Source organism: Petromyzon marinus, unplaced genomic scaffold (genome assembly GCF_048934315.1).
Source record: "Petromyzon marinus isolate PM22_M1 ecotype Great Lakes invasive population unplaced genomic scaffold, UKy_Petmar_22M1.pri1.0 PM_Scaffold_85, whole genome shotgun sequence".
Classification (NCBI taxonomy): Eukaryota; Metazoa; Chordata; class Hyperoartia; order Petromyzontiformes; family Petromyzontidae; genus Petromyzon; species Petromyzon marinus.
The window spans coordinates 50,001-70,993 of NW_027423694.1; the positions used below are offsets into that span (position 1 = coordinate 50,001).

Genomic DNA, 20,993 nt, shown 5'->3' on the forward strand with positions numbered 1-20,993 from the left:
TCTCTCTCCCCGTGTCTCTCACCATGTCTCTTTCCCGTGTCTCTCTCTCTCCTCGTGACTCTCACCGCGTCTCTCCCCGTGTCTCTCTCTCCCCGTGTCTCTCTCTCTCTCACGTGTCTCACCGTGTCTCTCTACCGTGTCTCTCTCACCGTGTCTCTCTCTCCCCATGTCTCTCTCTCCCCGTGTCTCTCTCTCTCCCCGTCTCTCTCTCTCTCCCCGTGTCTCTCTCTCTCCCCGTCTCTCTCTCTCCCCGTGTCTCTCTCTCTCTCACCGTGTCTCTCTCTCCCCTTGTCTCTCTCTCCCCGTGTCTCTCTCTCTCCCCGTGTGTCTCTCTCCTCCCCGTGTCTCTCTCTCTCCCCGTGTCTCTCTCCCCGTGTCTCTCTCCCCGTGTCTCTCTCTCCCCGTGTCTCCCCGTGTCTCTCTCTCCCCGTATCTCTCTCTCCGTGTCTCTCTCCCCGTGTCTCTCCTCCCGTGTCTCTCTCTCTCTCCCCGTGTCTCTCTCTCCCCGTGTCTCTCCCTGTGTCTCTCACCGTGTCTCTCTCCTGTGTCTCACCGTGTCTCTCTCCCCGTGTCTCTCTCCCGTGTCTCTCTCCCGTCTCTCTCTCCCCGTGTCTCTCTCTCCCCGTGTCTCTCTCCTCGTGTCTCTCTCCTCCCGTGTCTCTCTCCCCGTGTCTCTCTCTCCCCGTGTCTCTCTCTCTCCCCGTGTCTCTCTCTCCCCGTGTCTCTCTCTCCCGTGTCTCTCTCCCCGTGTCTCTCCCCGTGTCTCTCTCTCTCCCCGTGTCTCTCTCTCTCTCCCCGTGTCTCTCTCTGCCCGTGTCTCTGCCCGTGTCTCTCTCTCTCCCCGTGTCTCTCCCCCCATGTCTCCCTCTCTCCCCATGTCTCTCTCTCTCCCCGTGTCTCTCTCCCCGTGTCTCTCTCTCCCCGTATCTCTCTCTCTCCCCGTGTCTCTCTCTCCCCGTGTCTCTCTCTCTCTCCCCGTGTCTCTCTCTCTCCCCGTGTCTCTCCCTGTGTCTCTCACCATGTCTCTCTCCCTGTATCTCTCCCCGTGTCTCTCTCCCCGTGTCTCTCTCCCCGTCTCTCTCTCCCCGTGTCTCTCTCTCCCCGTGTCTCTCTCCTCGTGTCTCTCTCTCCCCGTGTCTCTCTCTCTCCCCGTGTCTCTCTCTCTCTCCCCGTGTCTCTCTCTCCCCGTGTCTCTCTCTCCCCGTGTCTCTCTCTCCCCGTGTCTCTCTCTCTCCCGTGTCTCTCTCTCCCCATGTCTCTCTCTGCCCGTGTCTCTCCCCGTGTCTCTCCCCGTGTCTCTCACCGTGTCTCTTTGCCCGTGTCTCTCTCTCTCTCTCAGTGTCTTTCTCTCCCTGTGTCTCTCTCTCTCCCTGTGTCTCTCCCCCCGTGTCTCCCTCTCTCCCCATTTCTCTCTCTCTTCCCGTGTCTCTCTCCCCGTGTCTCTCTCTCCCCGTGTCTCTCTCTCTCTCCCCGTTTCTCTCTCTCTCCCCATGTCTCTCCTCCCCGTGTCCTCTCTCCCCGTGTCTCTCTCCCCGTGTCTCTCTCCCCATGTCTCTCTCCCCGTGTCTCTCTCCCCGTGTCTCTCTCTCCCCGTGTCTCTCTCTCCCCGTGTCTCTCTCTCCCCCCGTGTCTCTCTCTCTCCCCGTGTCTCTCTCTCTCCCCGTGTCTCTCTCTCTCCCCGTGTCTCTCTCTCTCTCCCCGTGTCTCTCCCCCCGTGTCTCTCTCCCGTGTCTCTCTCTCTCCCCGTGTCTCTCTCTCTCCCCGTATCTCTCTCTCCCCGTGTCTCTCCCCCGTGTCTCTCTCCCCGTGTCTCTCTCTCTCTCCGTGTCTCTCTCTCTCCCCGTGTCTCTCCCCCCGTGTCTCTCTCCGTGTCTCTCTCTCTCCGTGTGTCTCTCTCTCTCCCCGTGTCTCTCCCTGTGTCTCTCCTCGTGTCTCTCTCTCTCCCCGTGTCTCTCTCCGTGTCTCTCCCCGTGTCTCTCTCTCCCCATGTCTCTCTCTCTCCCCGTGTCTCTCCCTGTGTCTCTCCCCGTGTCTCTCTCTCTCTCTCCCCGTGTCTCTCTCTCCCCCCCCACCCCCCGTCCCCGCCAGGCGCTCCGCCCGCGGCGGCAGCGTCAGTGACTGCAGCGATGCCACGACCTCGTCGGAGCTCGACGACCTCTCCTCAACCACCGCCACCGCCAACAACAGCAGCAGCAGCAACAACAGCAACAACAACAACCACCACCACCACCACCTGCTCCTCCTTGAGGAGGCCCGTCGCCACGGAGCCGCCGCCGCAGCCGCCGCTGCCTCTTCGTCGTCCGTCGCCTCCTCCTCCTCTGCCTCCACCGCCTCAGCAGCCACCGCCGCCGCTCCTCCGTCGTCGTCGTCGTCGTCGGCGGCGTCCGCCGCGATGCTGCCCCCCCAGCCGCTGACGCAGTCCCTCGGCCACCACGGCCACCACCACCACCACCCCCACCACGGCCACGGCCACCACCACCACGGCCACCATCACGGTGGCAGCCAGCAGCAGCCTCAGCAGCCTCAGCACTTCCCGTTTCACTTCGGCGTCGGCGTCGCCGGGAGCCTGGGCCCGGTGTTCCGTTCTTCCTCCCTTCCTCGTCCTCCTCCCACCACCTCCTCCACCTCCTCCTCCTCGTCGTCCTCCTCCTCGTCGTCCTCGCGGCTCCTCTCGGCACCGCCCTCCTCCTCCTCCTCCTCGGCCGCCGTTGGCAGCCACCCGCACCACAACAGCAGCAACAGCAGCAGCAGCAACAATCATCTGCATCACCACCACCACCAGCAGCAGCAGCAGCAGCAGGCAGCAGCGGGCCGCCGATCCCCTCAGCCCCTTCTCGCCGCCGCTGCCCGCCGGCTCGCTGCCCTTCTCGCCGCCATCGCCGTCGACGCTCTGCAGCCCCATCGGCGGAGCCCTCGGCCCTCCCTCAGGAGGCGGCGGAGGCGGCCACTTCTCGTTCTCGGCGGAGGATCTCAAGCGGTACCTGGAGGCGCACGCGAGGTCCGTTTACAACTACCACCTCTCCCCGCGGACGTTCCCCCACTACCCCCTGCACGCCTCTCTGGCCGCCTCCTGGGGCGGAGGAGGAGGAGGCGGAGGAGGAGGAGGAGGAGGCGGAGGAGGAGGAGGAGGCGGAGGAGGTGGAGGATTGTTGGTCGTGCCCCAGCCTCAGCGAATCGGGGGGCCGGCCGGAGGGGGCGGCGGCGGTGGAGGTGGAGGACTCCTCCTGCCGGGGGGCTCCGGCTCCGCCATGCCCCTGTCCCCGGCGTTTCACCACCACCACCACCAGCAGCAGCAGCAGCAGCAGAACCTGTTGCACTTTCTGTCGCTGCAGCAGCAGCATCATCAGCATCAGCAGCAGCAGCAGCATTATCAGCAGCTGCACCACCAGCTGCAGCATCATCAGCATCATCATCATCATCAGCGGCAGCAGCAGCGGCGGCAAGAGCCTGAGGACTTGGATGACGAGGGAGAATCCGGTTTCAAATTCAAACTCCAACCACCGCCCTTGGGACGCAAGGGGAAGATGGCCGCCGCGGCTGCGGCCGCGGCTGCCGCGGCTGCCGCGGCCGCAGCCTCAGCCGCAGCCTCCGTCGATGATGACGATGACGCTGATGGCGGTGGTGGCGGAGGAGAAGCAGGCCGGGGGGTTACCACGGCGACGGGAGCCGGAGGGGGAATCCGCGGTGAGCCGTCCGCGGTTTCGCGGCCGTTGCCCTCCCCCCCGCGCCACCACCGCCACCACCGCCTCCACCACCGCCCGTCGTCGTCATCGTCATCGTCGTCGTCGTCCCCGGGGGGTGGCGACGATGATGACGTCACCACCACCGTGGAGGTGACGGACATCAGCGATGAGGAGCCGGAGTTGGCTCCGGACGAGCTGGACGACGTCGAGGAGGACGTCGAGGAGGAGGAGGACGAGGAGGACGACGATGTGTTCGGAGCGACGGAGACGGAGACGTCGGCGGCGTCCATCGGGAGCGGGGAGCCTCGCGGGGCAAACCGGAATCCCGCGGGGGCGGGCGGCGACCAGGAGGAGGAGGAGGAGGACGAGGAGGAGGACGAGGAGAGGGGCAGATGTCGAGGAGGAGGCGGTGACGGAGGTGGTGTCGAGATTCCGTTTGGGGCGTCGTCATCATCGTCGCCGTCGCCGCGTTTGGGCGTAGCCGCGTCAGCAGCAGCAGCAACAACAACGTCATCACTAGCAACAACAACAACAACAACGTCAACGTCACTAGCAACAGCAACAACAACAACGACATCACTAGCAACAACAACAACGACATCACTAGCAACAACAACAACGACATCACTAGCAACAGCAACAACAACAACATCACTAGCAACAGCAACAACAACATCACTAGCAACAGCAACAACAACATCACTAGCAACAGCAACAGCAACAACAACGTCAGCAACAACAACAACAGCGGCAGCAGCGGCGGCCTTCGGCAGCGACGGCCGGGGGGCGTCGGCCTCCGCCCGGGGCCACCTCCCCCGGGGTCGCTCGCTGAGCGAGGCCTGCGGGGGGCCCCGGGGCCTGGCCCCGGGGCCTGGCCGCCGGGACGGCGTCGAGGGGAGGCCGCGGAGCCGGGCGGGAGGGGGCGAGCGCGGGGAGGCGAGCGCGGGGAGGAGCGGCAGTGGCGCCGGGCGCTCGCGAGGGGGACAGGGCGGCATTCGGGAGGCCGCGGGTGGTGGCGGCGGAGGCGGTGGAGGCGGTGGTGGAGGCGGTGGTGGAGGCGGAGGAGGCGGTGGTGGAGGCGGCGGAGGAGGCGGTGGTGGAGGCGGCGGAGGCGGTGGAGGCGGTGGTGGCGGAGGCGGTGGTGGAGGCGGTGGTGGAGGCGGCGGAGGCGGTGGTGGTGGCAGCGGAGGCGGTGGTGGAGGCGGCGGCCGTGCTCTTGGGGAGAGTGAGGGCCGCTTTGTCCGCCGGCTGGAAGCGGAATCCCGTGGACAGGAAGCGGACCCCGTGGACAGGAAGCGGACCCCCGTGGACAGGAAGCGGACCCCCGTGGACAGGAAGCGGACCCCCGTGGACAGGAAGCGGACCCCCGTGGACAGGAAGTGGACCCCCGTGGACAGGAAGCGGACCCCCGTGGACAGGAAGTGGACCCCCGTGGACAGGAAGTGACATCTCCCGGGGGCCTGATGCCGCTGAAGATGCGCCTCAAGCGGCGCTGGAGCGAGGGCCGGCCCCCGCCCTCCCCCCGCGCCCTGCCCCCCCTCCCCTCCCATCACCACGGCGACAAGAAGGCGCGTCCCGATTGGCCGGGGCCCCGAGTGGGCGTGGCGGCGGCGGCAGCGCCCGTAGCCCCCCGGGACGACGGCCAATCGGAGGAGGAGGAGGAGGAGGCGGCTGCAGCTTTCGGGGGTGCGGGTCCCGGCCAATCGGCGGTGGCGGCAGGAGCTTTTGGGGCGGAGCCTGCCGTGGATACCGACCAATCGGAGGAGGCCGGGGCGGGCACGGAGAGCGGCCAATCGGATTGCGAGGAGAGCCCGGGTCGGCGAATCAGCTCGGAGCTTCAGAGGGCCACGGCGGAGCTGAGGTTGGGAGGAGATGATGGCTGAGAGACACGGGGAAAGAGACACGGAGAGAGACACGGAGAGAGACACGGGGAGACACGGAGAGAGACACGGGGAGAGAGAGACACGGAGAGAGACACGGGGAGAGAGACACGGAGAGAGAGACACGGAGAGAGAGACACGGGGAGAGAGAGAGACACGGAGAGAGAGAGAGACACGGGGAGAGAGACACGGGGAGAGACACGGGGAGAGAGAGACACGGGGAGAGAGAGAGACACGGGGAGAGAGACACGGGGAGAGAGAGACACGGGGAGAGAGAGACACGGGGAGAGACACGGGGAGAGAGAGACACGGGGAGAGAGAGAGACACGGGGAGAGACACGGGGAGAGAGAGAGACACGGGGAGAGAGAGACACGGAGAGAGAGACACGGGGAGAGAGACACGGGGAGAGAGAGACATGGGGAGAGAGACACGGGGAGAGAGAGACACGGGGAGAAAGACACGGAGAGAGAGACACGGGGAGAGAGAGACGGGGAGAGAGACACGGGGAGAGAGAGACGGGGAGAGAGACACGGGGAGAGAGACACGGGGAGTGAGACACGGGGAGAGACACGGGGAGAGAGAGACACGGGGAGAGAGAGAGACACGAGAGAGAGAGAGAGAGACACGGGGAGAGAGAGACATGGGGAGAGAGAGAGACACGGAGAGAGAGAGAGAGACACGGGGAGAGAGAGAGACACGGAGAGAGAGAGAGACACGGAGAGAGAGAGAGAGACATGGGGAGAGAGAGAGACACGGAGAGAGAGAGAGAGACACGGGGAGAGAGAGACACGGGGAGAGAGAGAGACACGGAGAGAGAGAGAGAGACACGGGGAGAGAGAGAGACACGGAGAGAGAGACACGGAGAGAGACACGGGGAGAGACACGGGGAGAGAGAGAGACACGGGGAGAGAGAGACACGGAGAGAGACACGGGGAGAGACACGGAGAGAGAGAGACACGGGGAGAGAGACACGGAGAGAGACACGGAGAGAGACACGGAGAGAGACACGGGGAGAGAAACACGGGGAGAGAGACACGGAGAGAGACACGGGGAGAGAGAGACACGGGGAGAGAGAGACACGGGGAGAGACACGGAGAGAGAGACACGGAGAGAGAGAGACACGGAGAGAGACACGGGGAGAGAGACACGGGGAGAGAGACGGGGAGAGAGAGAGACACGGGGAGAGACACGGAGAGAGAGAGACACGGGGAGAGAGACGGGGAGAGATAGAGACACAGAGAGAGACACGGAGAGAGAGACACGGGGAGAGACACGGAGAGAGACACGGGGAGAGAGAGAGACACGGGGAGAGAGACACGGGGAGAGAGACACGGGGAGAGAGAGAGACACGGGGAGAGAGAGAGACACGGGGAGAGAGAGACACGGGGAGAGACACGGGGAGAGAGAGACACGGAGAGAGAGACACGGGGAGAGACACGGGGAGAGAGACACGGGGAGATAGACACGGGGAGATAGACACGGGGAGAGACACGGAGAGAGACACGGGGAGAGACACGGGGAGAGAGAGACACGGAGAGAGAGAGACACGGGGAGAGACACGGAGAGAGACACGGGGAGAGAGAGAGACACGGGGAGAGAGAGACACAGGGAGAGAGACACGGGGAGAGAGACACGGGGAGAGACACGGGGAGAGAGACACGGGGAGAGAGAGACACAGAGAGAGAGAGACACGGGGAGAGAGACACGGGGAGAGAGACACGGGGAGAGAGAGAGACACGGGGAGAGAGACACGGAGAGAGAGACACGGAGAGAGAGACACGGGGAGAGAGACACGGGGAGAGAGAGACACGGGGAGAGAGAGACACGGGGAGAGAGAGACACGGGGAGAGAGACACGGGGAGGGAGAGACACGGGGAGAGAGAGAGACACGGGGAGAGACACGGGGAGAGACACGGGGAGAGAGAGAGACACGGGGAGAGAGAGACATAGGGAGAGTCACGGTGAGAGACACGGGGAGAGAGACACGGGGAGATAGACACACGGGGAGAGAGAGAGACACGGAGAGAGAGACACGGGGAGAGAGACACGGGGAGAGAGAGACACGGAGAGAGAGAGAGAGACACGGAGAGAGAGACACGGAGAGAGAGACACGGGGAGAGAGAGACACGGGGAGAGAGAGACACGGAGAGAGAGACACGGGGAGAGAGAGAGACACGGGGAGAGACACGGGGAGAGAGAGACACGGGGGAAGAGAGACACGGGGAGAGAGACACGGGGAGAGAGACACGGGGAGAGAGAGAGACACGGGGAGAGACACGGGGTGAGAGAGACACGGGGAGAGAGAGACACGGGGAGAGAGACACGGGGAGAGAGAGAGACACGGGGAGAGAGAGAGACACGGGGAGAGACACGGGGAGAGACACGGGGAGAGACACGGGTAGAGACACGGAGAGAGAGAGACACGGGGAGAGACACGGGGAGAGAGAGAGACATGGAGAGAGACACGGAGAGAGACACGGAGAGTGAGAGAGACACGGAGAGAGACACGGAGAGAGACACGGGGAGAGACACGGAGAGAGAGAGACACGGGGAGAGACACGGGGAGAGACACGGGGAGAGAGAGACACGGGGAGAGAGAGACGGGGAGAGAGAGACACGGGGAGAGACACGGGGAGAGAGAGAGACACGGAGAGAGACACGGGGAGAGACACGGGGAGAGAGAGACACGGGGAGAGAGAGACGGGGAGAGAGAGACACGGGGAGAGACACGGGGAGAGAGAGACACGGAGAGAGACACGGAGAGAGACACGGGGAGAGAGAGACACGGGGAGACACAGGGAGACACGGGGAGACACAGAGAGAGAGAGAGACACGGGGTGAGACGCGGGGAGAGAGAGACACGGGGAGAGACACGGGGAGAGAGAGACACGGAGAGAGACACGGAGAGAGACACGGGGAGAGAGAGACACGGGGAGAGAGACACGGAGAGAGAGAGACACGGAGAGAGACACGGGGAGAGAGACACGGAGAGAGAGAGACACGGGGAGAGAGACACGGAGAGAGAGAGAGACACGGGGAGAGACACGGGGAGAGAGAGACACGGAGAGAGACACGGAGAGAGACACGGGGAGAGAGACACGGGGAGAGAGACACGGGGAGAGAGAGACACGGGGAGAGAGACACGGGGAGAGAGACACGGGGAGAGAGACACGGGGAGAGACACGGGGAGAGACACGGAGAGAGACACGGAGAGAGACACGGAGAGAGACACGGGGAGAGAGAGACGGAGAGAGACACGGGGAGAGAGAGACACGGGGAGAGACACGGGGAGAGAGAGACACGGGGAGATAGACACGGGGAGAGAGAGAGAGACACGGAGAGAGAGACACGGAGAGAGACACGGAGAGAGACACGGAGAGGGAGAGAGACACGGGGAGAGAGACACGGGGAGAGACACGGGGAGAGAGACACGGGGAGAGAGACACGGGGAGAGAGACACGGGGAGAGAGAGAGAGACACGGGGAGAGAGAGACACGGGGAGAGAGACACGGGGAGAGACACGGGGAGAGAGACACGGGGAGAGAGACACGGGGAGAGAGAGAGAGACACGGGGAGAGAGAGACACGGGGAGAGAGACACGGGGAGAGACACGGGGAGAGAGAGAGACATGGAGAGAGAGAGACATGGAGAGAGAGAGACACGGGGAGAGAGACACGGGGAGAGACACGGGGAGAGAGAGACACGGAGAGAGACACGGGGAGAGAGAGACACGGGGAGAGAGAGACACGGGGAGAGAGAGAGAGACACGGGGAGAGAGAGACACGGGGAGAGAGAGAGACACGGAGAGAGACACGGGGAGAGAGAGAGACACGGGGAGAGAGAGACACGGAGAGTGAGAGAGACACGGAGAGAGAGAGAGACACGGGGAGAGAGACACGGGGAGAGATAGAGACACGGAGAGAGAGAGAGACACGGAGAGAGACACGGAGAGAGAGACACGGGGAGAGAGAGACACGGGGAGAGAGAGACACGGGGAGAGAGAGACACGGGGAGAGAGAGACACGGAGAGAGACACGGAGAGTGAGAGAGACACGGAGAGAGACACGGGGAGAGAGAGAGACACGGAGAGAGAGAGACACAGAGAGGGAGAGAGACACGGAGAGTGAGAGAGACACGGAGAGAGACACGGGGAGAGAGAGAGACACGGGGAGAGAGAGACACGGGGAGAGACACGGAGAGTGAGAGAGACACGGGGAGAGAGAGACACGGAGAGTGAGATAGAGACACGGAGAGTGAGAGACACGGGGAGAGAGACACGGAGAGTGAGAGAGACACGGGGAGAGAGACACACGGAGAGTGAGACACGGAGAGAGAGAGAGACACGGGGAGAGAGAGACACGGGGAGAGATAGAGACACGGGGAGAGACATGGAGAGAGAGAGACACAGAGAGAGAGAGACACGGGGAGAGAGACACGGAGAGTGAGAGAGACACGGGGAGAGAGAGACACGGAGAGAGAGAGACACGGAGAGAGAGAGACACGGAGAGAGAGAGACACGGAGAGAGAGAGACACGGGGAGAGAGAGAGACACGGAGAGAGAGACACGGGGAGAGAGGGACACGGAGAGTGAGAGACACGGGGAGAGAGAGACACGGAGAGTGAGAGACACGGGGAGAGAGAGAGACATGGGGAGAGAGAGAGACACGGAGAGGGAGAGAGACACGGGGAGAGAGAGAAACACGGGCAGAGAGAGACACGGGGAGAGAGAGAGACACGGAGAGAGACACGGCGAGAGAGAGAGACACGGAGAGTGAGAGAGACACGGGGAGAGAGAGACACGGAGAGTGAGATAGAGACACGGGGAGAGAGACACGGAGAGGGAGAGAGACATGGAGAGAGACACGGAGAGTGAGAGAGACACGGGGAGAGAGACACGGAGAGGGAGAGAGACACGGAGAGGGAGAGAGACACGGAGAGAGACACGGAGAGAGAGAGACACGGGGAGAGAGAGAGACATGGGGTGAGAGTGACACGGAGAGAGAGAGACACGGGGAGAGAGAGACACGGAGAGGGAGAGACATGGGGAGAGACACGGAGAGGGAGAGACACGGGGAGAGATAGAGACACGGAGAGGGAGAGACACGGGGAGAGATAGAGACACGGAGAGGGAGAGAGACACGGGGAGAGAGAGACACGGAGAGTGAGAGACATGGGGTGAGAGTGACACGGAGAGGGAGAGAGACACGGGGAGAGATAGAGACACGGGGAGAGAGAGAGACACGGGGAGAGAGACACGGAGAGAGAGTGACACGGAGAGGGAGAGACACGGAGAGAGAGAGACACGGGGAGAGAGAGACACGGAGAGTGAGAGACACGGAGAGAGATAGATACGGGGAGAGATAGAGACACGGGGAGAGAGAGACACGGGGAGAGAGAGAGACACGGGGAGAGAGAGACACGGAGAGAGAGAGATACGGGGAGAGATAGAGACACGGGGAGAGAGAGACACGGGGAGAGAGAGACACGGGGAGAGAGAGAGACACGGAGAGAGACACGGGGAGAGATAGAGACACGGAGAGAGACACGGGGAGAGAGAGACACGGGGAGAGAGAGAGACACGGAGAGCGAGAGACACGGAGAGTGAGAGACACGGGGTGAGAGTGACACGGAGAGGGGGAGAGACACGGAGAGTGAGAGACATGGGGTGAGAGTGACACGGAGAGGGAGAGACACGGAGAGTGAGAGAGACACGGAGAGAGAGAGACACGGAGAGGGAGAGACACGGAGAGTGAGAGAGACACGGGGAGAGAGAGATACGGAGAGTGAGAGACATGGGGTGAGAGTGACACGGAGAGGGAGAGAGACACGGAGAGGGAGAGAGACACGGAGAGAGAGAGACACGGAGAGTGAGAGAGACACGGGGAGAGAGACACGGAGAGGGAGAGAGACACGGAGAGAGAGAGAGAGACACGGAGAGAGAGACACGGAGAGTGAGAGAGACACGGGGAGAGATAGAGACACGGAGAGAGACACGGGGAGAGAGAGACACGGGGAGAGAGAGACATGGGGAGAGAGATACGGAGAGTGAGAGACACGGGGAGAGAGAGACATGGGGAGAGAGACACAGAGAGTGAGCGACACAGAGAGAGAGAGACACGGGGAGAGAGACAGAGAGAGACACGGGGAGAGAGAAAGACACGGAGGCACATGGAGAGAAAGAGAGACACGGAGAGACACGGAGAGAGAGAGACGGGGACAGAGAGAGACACGGGGAGAGAGAGACACGGGGAGAAAGACACGGAGAGAGAGACACACGGAGAGTGAGAGACACGGGGAGAGCGAGACACGGGGAGAGAGAGACACGGTGAGTGAGAGACACACGGGGAGAGAGAGACACGGAGAGTGAGAGACACGGAGAGAGAGAGAGAGACACGGGGAGAGAGACACGGAGAGAGAGAGACACGGGGAGAGAGAGACACGGAGAGAGAGACAGACGGGGAGAGAGAGACACGGAGAGTGAGAGAGACACGGGGAGAGAGAGACACGGTGAGTGAAAGACACACGGGGAGAGAGACACGGAGAGTGAGAGACACGGAGAGAGAGAGACACGAAGAGTGAGAGACACGGGGAGAGAGAGACACGGAGAGAGAGAGAGACGGGGAGAGAGACACGGGGAGAGAGAAACACGGGGAGAGAGACACAGAGAGAGAGACACGGAGAGTGAGAGACATGGGGAGAGAGTGACACGGAGAGGGAGAGAGACACGGAGAGGGAGAGAGACACGGAGAGAGAGAGACACAGAGTGAGAGAGACACGGGGAGAGAGACACGGAGAGGGAGAGAGAGAGAGACACGGAGAGAGAGAGACACGGAGAGTGAGAGACACGGGGAGAGCGAGACACGGGGAGAGAGAGACACGGTGAGTGAGAGACACACGGGGAGAGAGAGACACGGAGAGACACGGAGAGAGAGAGACGGGGACAGAGAGAGACACGGAGAGATTTGGCGAGACACGGAGTGTTGAGTCTATGGTGCAGTGTTGAGTCTATGGTACAGTGTTGAGTCTATGGTGCAGTGTTGAGTCTATGGTGCAGTGTTGAGTCTATGGTGCAGTGTTGAGTCTATGGTGCAGTTCTGAGTCTATGGTACAGTGTTGAGTCTATGGTGCAGTGTTGAGTCTATGGTGCAGTGTTAAGTCTATGGTGCAGTGTTGAGTCTATGGTGCAGTGTTGAGTCTATGGTGCAGTGTTGAGTCTATGGTGCAGTGTTGAGTCTATGGTGCAGTGTTGAGTCTATGGTGGCAGTGCTGAGTCTATGGTGCAGTGCTGAGTCTATGGTGCAGTGCTGAGTCTATGGTGCAGTGCTGAGTCTATGGTGCAGTGTTGAGTCTATGGTGGCAGTGCTGAGTCTCTGGTGCAGTGTTGAGTCTATGGTGCAGTGTTGAGTCTTTGGTGCAGTGTTGAGTCTATGGTGCAGTGTTGAGTCTATGGTGCAGTGTTGAGTCTATGGTGGCAGTGTTGAGTCTCTGGTGCAGTGTTGAGTCTATGGTGCAGTGTTGAGTCTATGGTGCAGTGTTGAGTCTATGGTGGCAGTGCTGAGTCTTTGGTGCAGTGTTGAGTCTATGGTGCAGTGTTGAGTCTATGGTGCAGTGTTGAGTCTATGGTGCAGTGTTGAGTCTATGGTGCAGTGTTGAGTCTATGGTGCTAAGTTGAGTCTATGGTGCAGTGCTGAGTCTATGGTGGCAGTGCTGAGTCTATGGTGCAGTGTTGAGTCTATGGTGCAGTGTGTGTGTGTGTCTCTGTGTGTGTGTCTCTGTGTGTCAGTGTGTCTCTGTGTGTGTGTCTCTCTGCATGTGTCTCTGTGTGTGTGTCTCTCTGCATGTGTCTCTGTGTGTATGTGTGTCTCTCTGCATGTGTCTCTGTGTGTATGTGTGTCTCTGTGTGTGTCTGTGTCTCTCTGCATGTGTCTCTGTGTGTATGTGTGTGTGTGTGTGTGTCTCTCTGCATGTGTCTCTGTGTGTGTGTGTGTCTGTGTGTGTGTGTGTCTCTCTGCATGTGTCTCTGTGTGTATGTGTGTCTCTGTGTGTGTGTGTGTCTCTCTGCATGTGTCTCTGTGTGTCAGTGTGTCTCCGTGTGTGTGTGTGTCTCTCTGCATGTGTCTCTGTGTGTGTGTCTCTCTGCATGTGTCTCTGTGTGTATGTGTGTCTCTCTGCATGTGTCTCTGTGTGTATGTGCCTCACGTGATAGCCTCAGGGTGCACGTAGCCTGGCACGAGCGTCGTGGTGACGTCACCGCCGCCTAGTGGCGAATGGCCGCTGTTGTTGTTGTGCCTCTCTGCGCGGGGCCGGGGGGGGGCGTGTCTCTAAGCAGGGGGAGGGACTGATGTAGGGGGCGTGTCTCTCCGGCGGTGGGCGTGTCTCCGTCGCCTGCCCCCGCGCCCCCCCCCCCTTTGTGACGTCACTGGCCACCAGGGCACAAAATCAGCGGCACGCGGGCCAAATCCTTCGTTAATGTCGCGCCGGGCGGATTTTTTCAGAGTGGGTGGCGGACGTGTTCAGTTTTTTGATTTCGGGCGAGCTCTCGCGGCCGCAGCGACTGGTCGGCGTTCCTTGGGAGCGGCCCTTGCCCCTGTCTGCTAAAGCCACGCCGAAAGGGATGGAGGAGGGAAATGGTGAAGCACGTGTTATTGAGAGAAATGAAAGGATGGGAAAAAAAATGAAGTTTTTTAATTTTTTTTAAAAAAAAATTTTTACTTACCGGCCAATTGGAAATTCTCGCGACGTTTCGACCGTTTGTTTGTTAAGGGTCGAGTGGTCGTGAGAATTTTTATCGTGGTTTTTTTTTTATATATATATGTGTGTGTGTGTATGTTTTTATTATTTTATTGTTTCCCTTCTAACGTGGTGGTGGTGGTGGTGGCTTTACCCAAAGAACGAGGATAATAATTTTATTGTTTTATAATAATTTTATTGTTTTATATTTTTATTATTTTATTGTTTCCCTTCTAACGTGGCGGTGGTGGCTGGTGGCTTTACCCAAAGGAACCGAGGATAATAATTTTATTGTTTTATAATAATTTTATTGTTTTATAATAATTTTATTGTTTTATAATAATTTTATTGTTTTATATTTTTATTATTTTATTGTTTCCCTTCTAACGTGGTGGTGGTGGTGGCTTTACCCAAAGAACCAAGGATAATAATTTTATTGTATTACAATAATTTTATTGTTTTATATTTTTATTATTTTATTGTTTCCCTTCTACGTGGTGGTGACTTTACCCAAAGAACCAAGAATAATAATTTTATTGTTTTACAATAATTTTATTGTGTTTTATAATTTTTATTATTTTATTGTTTCCCTTCTAATGTGGCGGTGGTGGCTTTACCCAAAGAACCGAGAATAATAATTTTATTGTTTTACAATAATTTTATTGTTTTACAATAATTTTATTGTGTTTTATAATTTTTATTATTTTATTGTTTCCCTTCTAACGTGGCGGTGACTTTACCCAAAGAGCCGAGGATAATAATTTTATTGTTTTACAATAATTTTATTGTTTTATATTTTTATTATTTTATTGTTTCCCTTCTAACGTGGTGGTGGTGACTTTACCCAAAGAACCAAGGATAATAATTTTATTGTTTTACAATAATTTTATTGTTTTATATTTTTATTATTTTATTGTTTCCCTTCTAAACGCGGTGGTGACTTTACCCAAAGAACCAAGAATAATAATTTTATTGTTTTACAATAATTTTATTGTGTTTTATAATTTTTATTATTTTATTGTTTCCCTTCTAACGTGGTGGCGGTGACTTTACCCAAAGAACCAAGAATAATAATTTTATTGTTTTACAATAATTTTATTGTTTTATATTTTTATTATTTTATTGTTTCCCTTCTAAACGCGGTGGTGACTTTACCCAAAGAACCAAGAATAATAATTTTATTGTGTTTTATAATTTTTATTATTTTATTGTTTCCCTTCTAACGTGGTGGTGACTTTACCCTATGGAACCAAGAACATTATAAAGCGATGTTGTCAAACTTGAAGCTCGATTTGAAGCTTTCGCGTCCGCAGGGGATTATTGCTCTTGAATGCTGTTTTACTATAGTACTATAGTGCAGTGTTGAGTCTATGAACCATAGACTCAACACTGCACCATAGACTCAGCACTGAACCATAGATTCAACACTGCACCATAGACTCAACACTGCACCATAGACTCAACACTGCACCATAGACTCAGCACTGCACCATAGACTAAACACTGCACCATAGACTCAACACTGCCACCATAGACTCAACACTGCCACCATAGACTCAACACTGCCACCATAGACTCAGCACTGCCACCATAGACTAAACACTGCACCATAGACTCAACACTGCCACCATAGACTCAACACTGCCACCATAGACTCAGCACTGCCACCATAGACTCAACACTGCACCATAGACTCAACACTGCACCATAGACTCAACACTGCACCAGAGACTCAACACTGCACCATAGACTCAACACTGCCACCATAGACTCAACACTGCCACCATAGACTCAACACTGCACCATAGACTCAACACTACCCATAGACTCAACACTGCACCATAGACTCAACACTACCCATAGACTCAACACTGCACCATAGACTCAACACTGCACCATAGACTCAACACTGCACCATAGACTCAACACTGCACCATAGACTCAACACTACCCATAGACTCAACACTGCCACCCATAGACTTAACACAAAATATTCACGTGAAGGTGATTGGTGCGAAATGCCCTTATTTAGACTTTTTTTTTCTTCCATCGTTTAGATTTCGTGTAAAGCAATCGAATTGATTAGTTACATTTAATCGTGGCTGGTGTGTTGGGGCCATTCTTGCAGGACAGTTCACTAAAGATCAGTCACTGCACTTGTACACGAAATTAAAAAGAAATGCTTTAGGCACACACACGTGGTCACAACACTATAGTACTATAGTAAAACAGTAGACACGTGGTCACAACACTACAGTACTACAGTAAAACAGTAGACACGTGGTCACAACACTATAGTAAAACAGTAGACACGTGGTCACAACACTATAGTACTATAGTAAACAGTACACACGTGGTCACAACACTCTAGTACTATAGTAAACAGTATACACGTAGTCACAACACTATAGTACTATAGTAAAACAGTAGACACGTGGTCACAACACTATAGTACTATAGTAAAACAGTACACACGTGGTCACAACACTTTAGTACTGTAGTAAAACAGTAGACACGTGGTCACAACACTACAGTACTACAGTAAAACAGTAGACACGTGGTCACAACACTATAGTACTGTAGTAAAACAGTAGACACGTGGTCACAACACTATAGTACTATAGTAAAACAGTAGACACGTGGTCACAACACTACAGTACTACAGTAAACAGTATACACGTGGTCACAACACTATAGTACTATAGTAAACAGTATACACGTGGTCACAACACTATAGTACTACAGTAAAACAGTACACACGTGGTCACAACACTATAGTACTATAGTAAAACAGTAGACACGTGGTCACAACACTACAGTAAAACAGTAGACACGTGGTCACAACACTATAGTACTATAGTAAAACAGTATACACGTGGTCACAACACTATAGTACTATAGTAAACAGTAGACACGTAGTCACAACACTATAGTACTGTAGTAAACAGTGTACACGTGGTCACAACACTATAGTACTATAGTAAACAGTATACACGTAGTCACAACACTATAGTACTATAGTAAACAGTATACACGTGGTCACAACACTATAGTACTATAGTAAACAGTACACACGTAGTCACAACACTATAGTACTATAGTAAACAGTACACACGTGTTCACAACACTATAGTACTGTAGTAAAACAGTAGACACGTGGTCACAACACTATAGTACTGTAGTAAAACAGTAGACACGTGGTCACAACACTATAATACTATAGTAAAACAGTAGACACGTGGTCACAACACTACAGTACTACAGTAAACAGTATACACGTGGTCACAACACTATAGTACTATAGTAAACAGTATACACGTGGTCACAACACTATAGTACTACAGTAAAACAGTACACACGTGGTCACAACACTATAGTACTATAGTAAAACAGTAGACACGTGGTCACAACACTATAGTACTGTAGTAAAACAGTAGACACGTGGTCACAACACTATAGTACTATAGTAAACAGTATACACGTGGTCACAACACTACAGTACTATAGTAAACAGTATACACGTAGTCACAACACTATAGTACTATAGTAAACAGTATACACGTGGTCACAACACTATAGTACTATAGTAAACAGTACACACGTGGTCACAACACTATAGTACTATAGTAAACAGTATACACGTGGTCACAACACTACAGTAAAACAGTAGACACGTGGTCACAACACTATAGTACTATAGTAAAACAATATACACGTGGTCACAACACTATAGTACTATAGTAAAACAGTAGACACGTGGTCACAACACTACAGTAAAACAGTAGACACGTGGTCACAACACTATAGTACTATAGTAAACAGTACACACGTGTTCACAACACTATAGTACTGTAGTAAAACAGTAGACACGTGGTCACAACACTATAGTACTGTAGTAAAACAGTAGACACGTGGTCACAACACTATAGTACTATAGTAAAACAGTAGACACGTGGTCACAACACTACAGTACTATAGTAAAACAGTATACACGTAGTCACAACACTATAGTACTATAGTAAAACAGTACACACGTAGTCACAACACTATAGTACTATAGTAAACAGTGTACACGTGGTCACAACACTATAGTACTGTAGTAAACAGTATGCACGTGGTCACAACACTATAGTACTATAGTAAACAGTATACACGTAGTCACAACACTATAGTACTATAGTAAACAGTATACACGTAGTCACAACACTATAGTACTGTAGTAAACAGTATACACGTGGTCACAACACTATAGTACTATAGTAAACAGTACACACGTGGTCACAACACTATAGTACTATAGTAAACAGTATACAAGTGGTCACAACACTATAGAACTATAGTAAAACAGTATACACGTGGTCACAACACTATAGTACTATAGTAAACAGTGTACACGTGGTCACAACACTATAGTACTATAGTAAACAGTACACACGTGTTCACAACACTATAGTAAAACAGTATACACGTGGTCACAACACTATAGTACTATAGTAAACAGTATACACGTGGTCACAACACTATAGTACTGTAGTAAACAGTATACACATGGTCACAACACTATAGTACTATAGTAAACAGTACACACGTAGTCACAACACTATAGTACTATAGTAAACAGTATACACGCGGTCACAACACTATAGTACTATAGTAAACAGTATACACGTGGTCACAACACTATAGTACTATAGTAAAACAGTAGACACGTGGTCACAACACTATAGTACTATAGTAAACATTATGCACGTGGTCACAACACTATAGTACTATAGTAAAACAGTATACACGTGGTCACAACACTATAGTACTACAGTAAACAGTATACACGTGGTCACAACACTCTAGTACTGTAGTAAAACAGTGTACACGTGGTCACAACACTATAGTACTATAGTAAAACAGTATACACGTGGTCACAACACTATAGTACTATAGTAAACAGTATACACGTGGTCACAACACTATAGTACTATAGTAAAACAGTACACACGTGGTCACAACACTATAGTACTATAGTAAACAGTACACACGTGGTCACAACACTATAGTACTATAGTAAACAGTATACACGTGGTCACAACACTATAGTACTATAGTAAACAGTATACACGTAGTCACAACACTATAGTACTATAGTAAACAGTATACACGTGGTCACAACACTATAGTACTATAGTAAACAGTATACACGTAGTCACAACACTATAGTACTATAGTAAAACAGTACACACGTGGTCACAACACTATAGTACTATAGTAAACAGTACACACGTGGTCACAACACTATAGTACTATAGTAAACAGTACACACGTGGTCACAACACTATAGTACTATAGTAAACAGTATACACGTAGTCACAACACTATAGTAAACAGTAACACGTGGTCACAACACTATAGTACTATAGTAAACAGTACACACGTGGTCACAACACTATAGTACTGTAGTAAACAGTATACACGTGGTCACAACACTATAGTACTATAGTAAACAGTGTACACGTGGTCACAACACTATAGTACTATAGTAAACAGTATACACGTAGTCACAACACTATAGTACTATAGTAAACAGTATACACGTAGTCACAACACTATAGTACTATAGTAAACACGTGGTCACAACACTACAGTACTACAGTAAAACAGTAGACACGTGATCACAACACTATAGTACTATAGTAAACAGTACACACGTGGTCACAACACTATAGTACTATAGTAAACAGTATACACGTGGTCACAACACTATAGTACTATAGTAAACAGTATACACGTAGTCACAACACTATAGTACTGTAGTAAACAGTACACACGTGGTCACAACACTATAGTACTATAGTAAACAGTACACACGTAGTCACAACACTATAGTACTATAGTAAACAGTACACACGTGGTCACAACACTATAGTACTATAGTAAACAGTATACACGTAGTCACAACACTATAGTACTATAGTAAACAGTACACACGTGGTCACAACACTATAGTACTATAGTAAACAGTACACACGTAGTCACAACACTATAGTACTATAGTAAACAGTACACACGTGGTCACAACACTGGAGTGGTTGCTGTCCTACCAGACAGTCTCGTCCCTTCACCTGATGAAGGCCGCTTGTGTTGTGGCCGAAACGTCGTGTTAGAATATTATTATTGTGTTATTTTATTTTATCAATCTATTATTCTATTCTCATTCTACGTGGTGGTGACTTTACCGAAAGAACCACAGAAGATGAATTTCGTGGTTCGCCAGGAAGTGTCTTAACTGCGTTTGCCGGCCTGACTGGATGTGGGCTTCACGTAAAGTGTTTTGGTTTTTTTCCAATCGGGGTTCCGTTGAATTCTCGTCTCTCAACATATTTTTTTGTGTGTCGTACTAACCTCCCGTGAATCTGCTCTTGACGACAACTGATGAAGCTGCGTATGTATTCCCACTGGCCGTGTACTTCGCATTTTTCCATTCCATCTGTGTAAGGAACGTGCTATCCAAAGGTTCGAGCACGAAATGTAACAACAACACCCATCTGAAAAAAAAAATTCGTGGTTCAATTTCGATTTAAAGCTTTCGTGACTGCAATGATTCACCTTCTTTGGTTCTTTCGGTAAAGTCACCACCACCACGTAGAATGATAATAAAATAATAAATTGATAAAATAAAATAACAACAATAATATTCTAACACGACGT

General features: G+C 53.4%; 1 pseudogene; it reads left to right on the forward strand.

Annotated features, from left to right (window-relative positions):
- The window catches only part of LOC142923889 (uncharacterized), a 25,540-nt pseudogene extending 14,823 nt beyond the window's left edge, over window positions 1-10,717 (forward strand).
- Window positions 10,718-20,993: the final 10,276 nt, after the last annotated feature.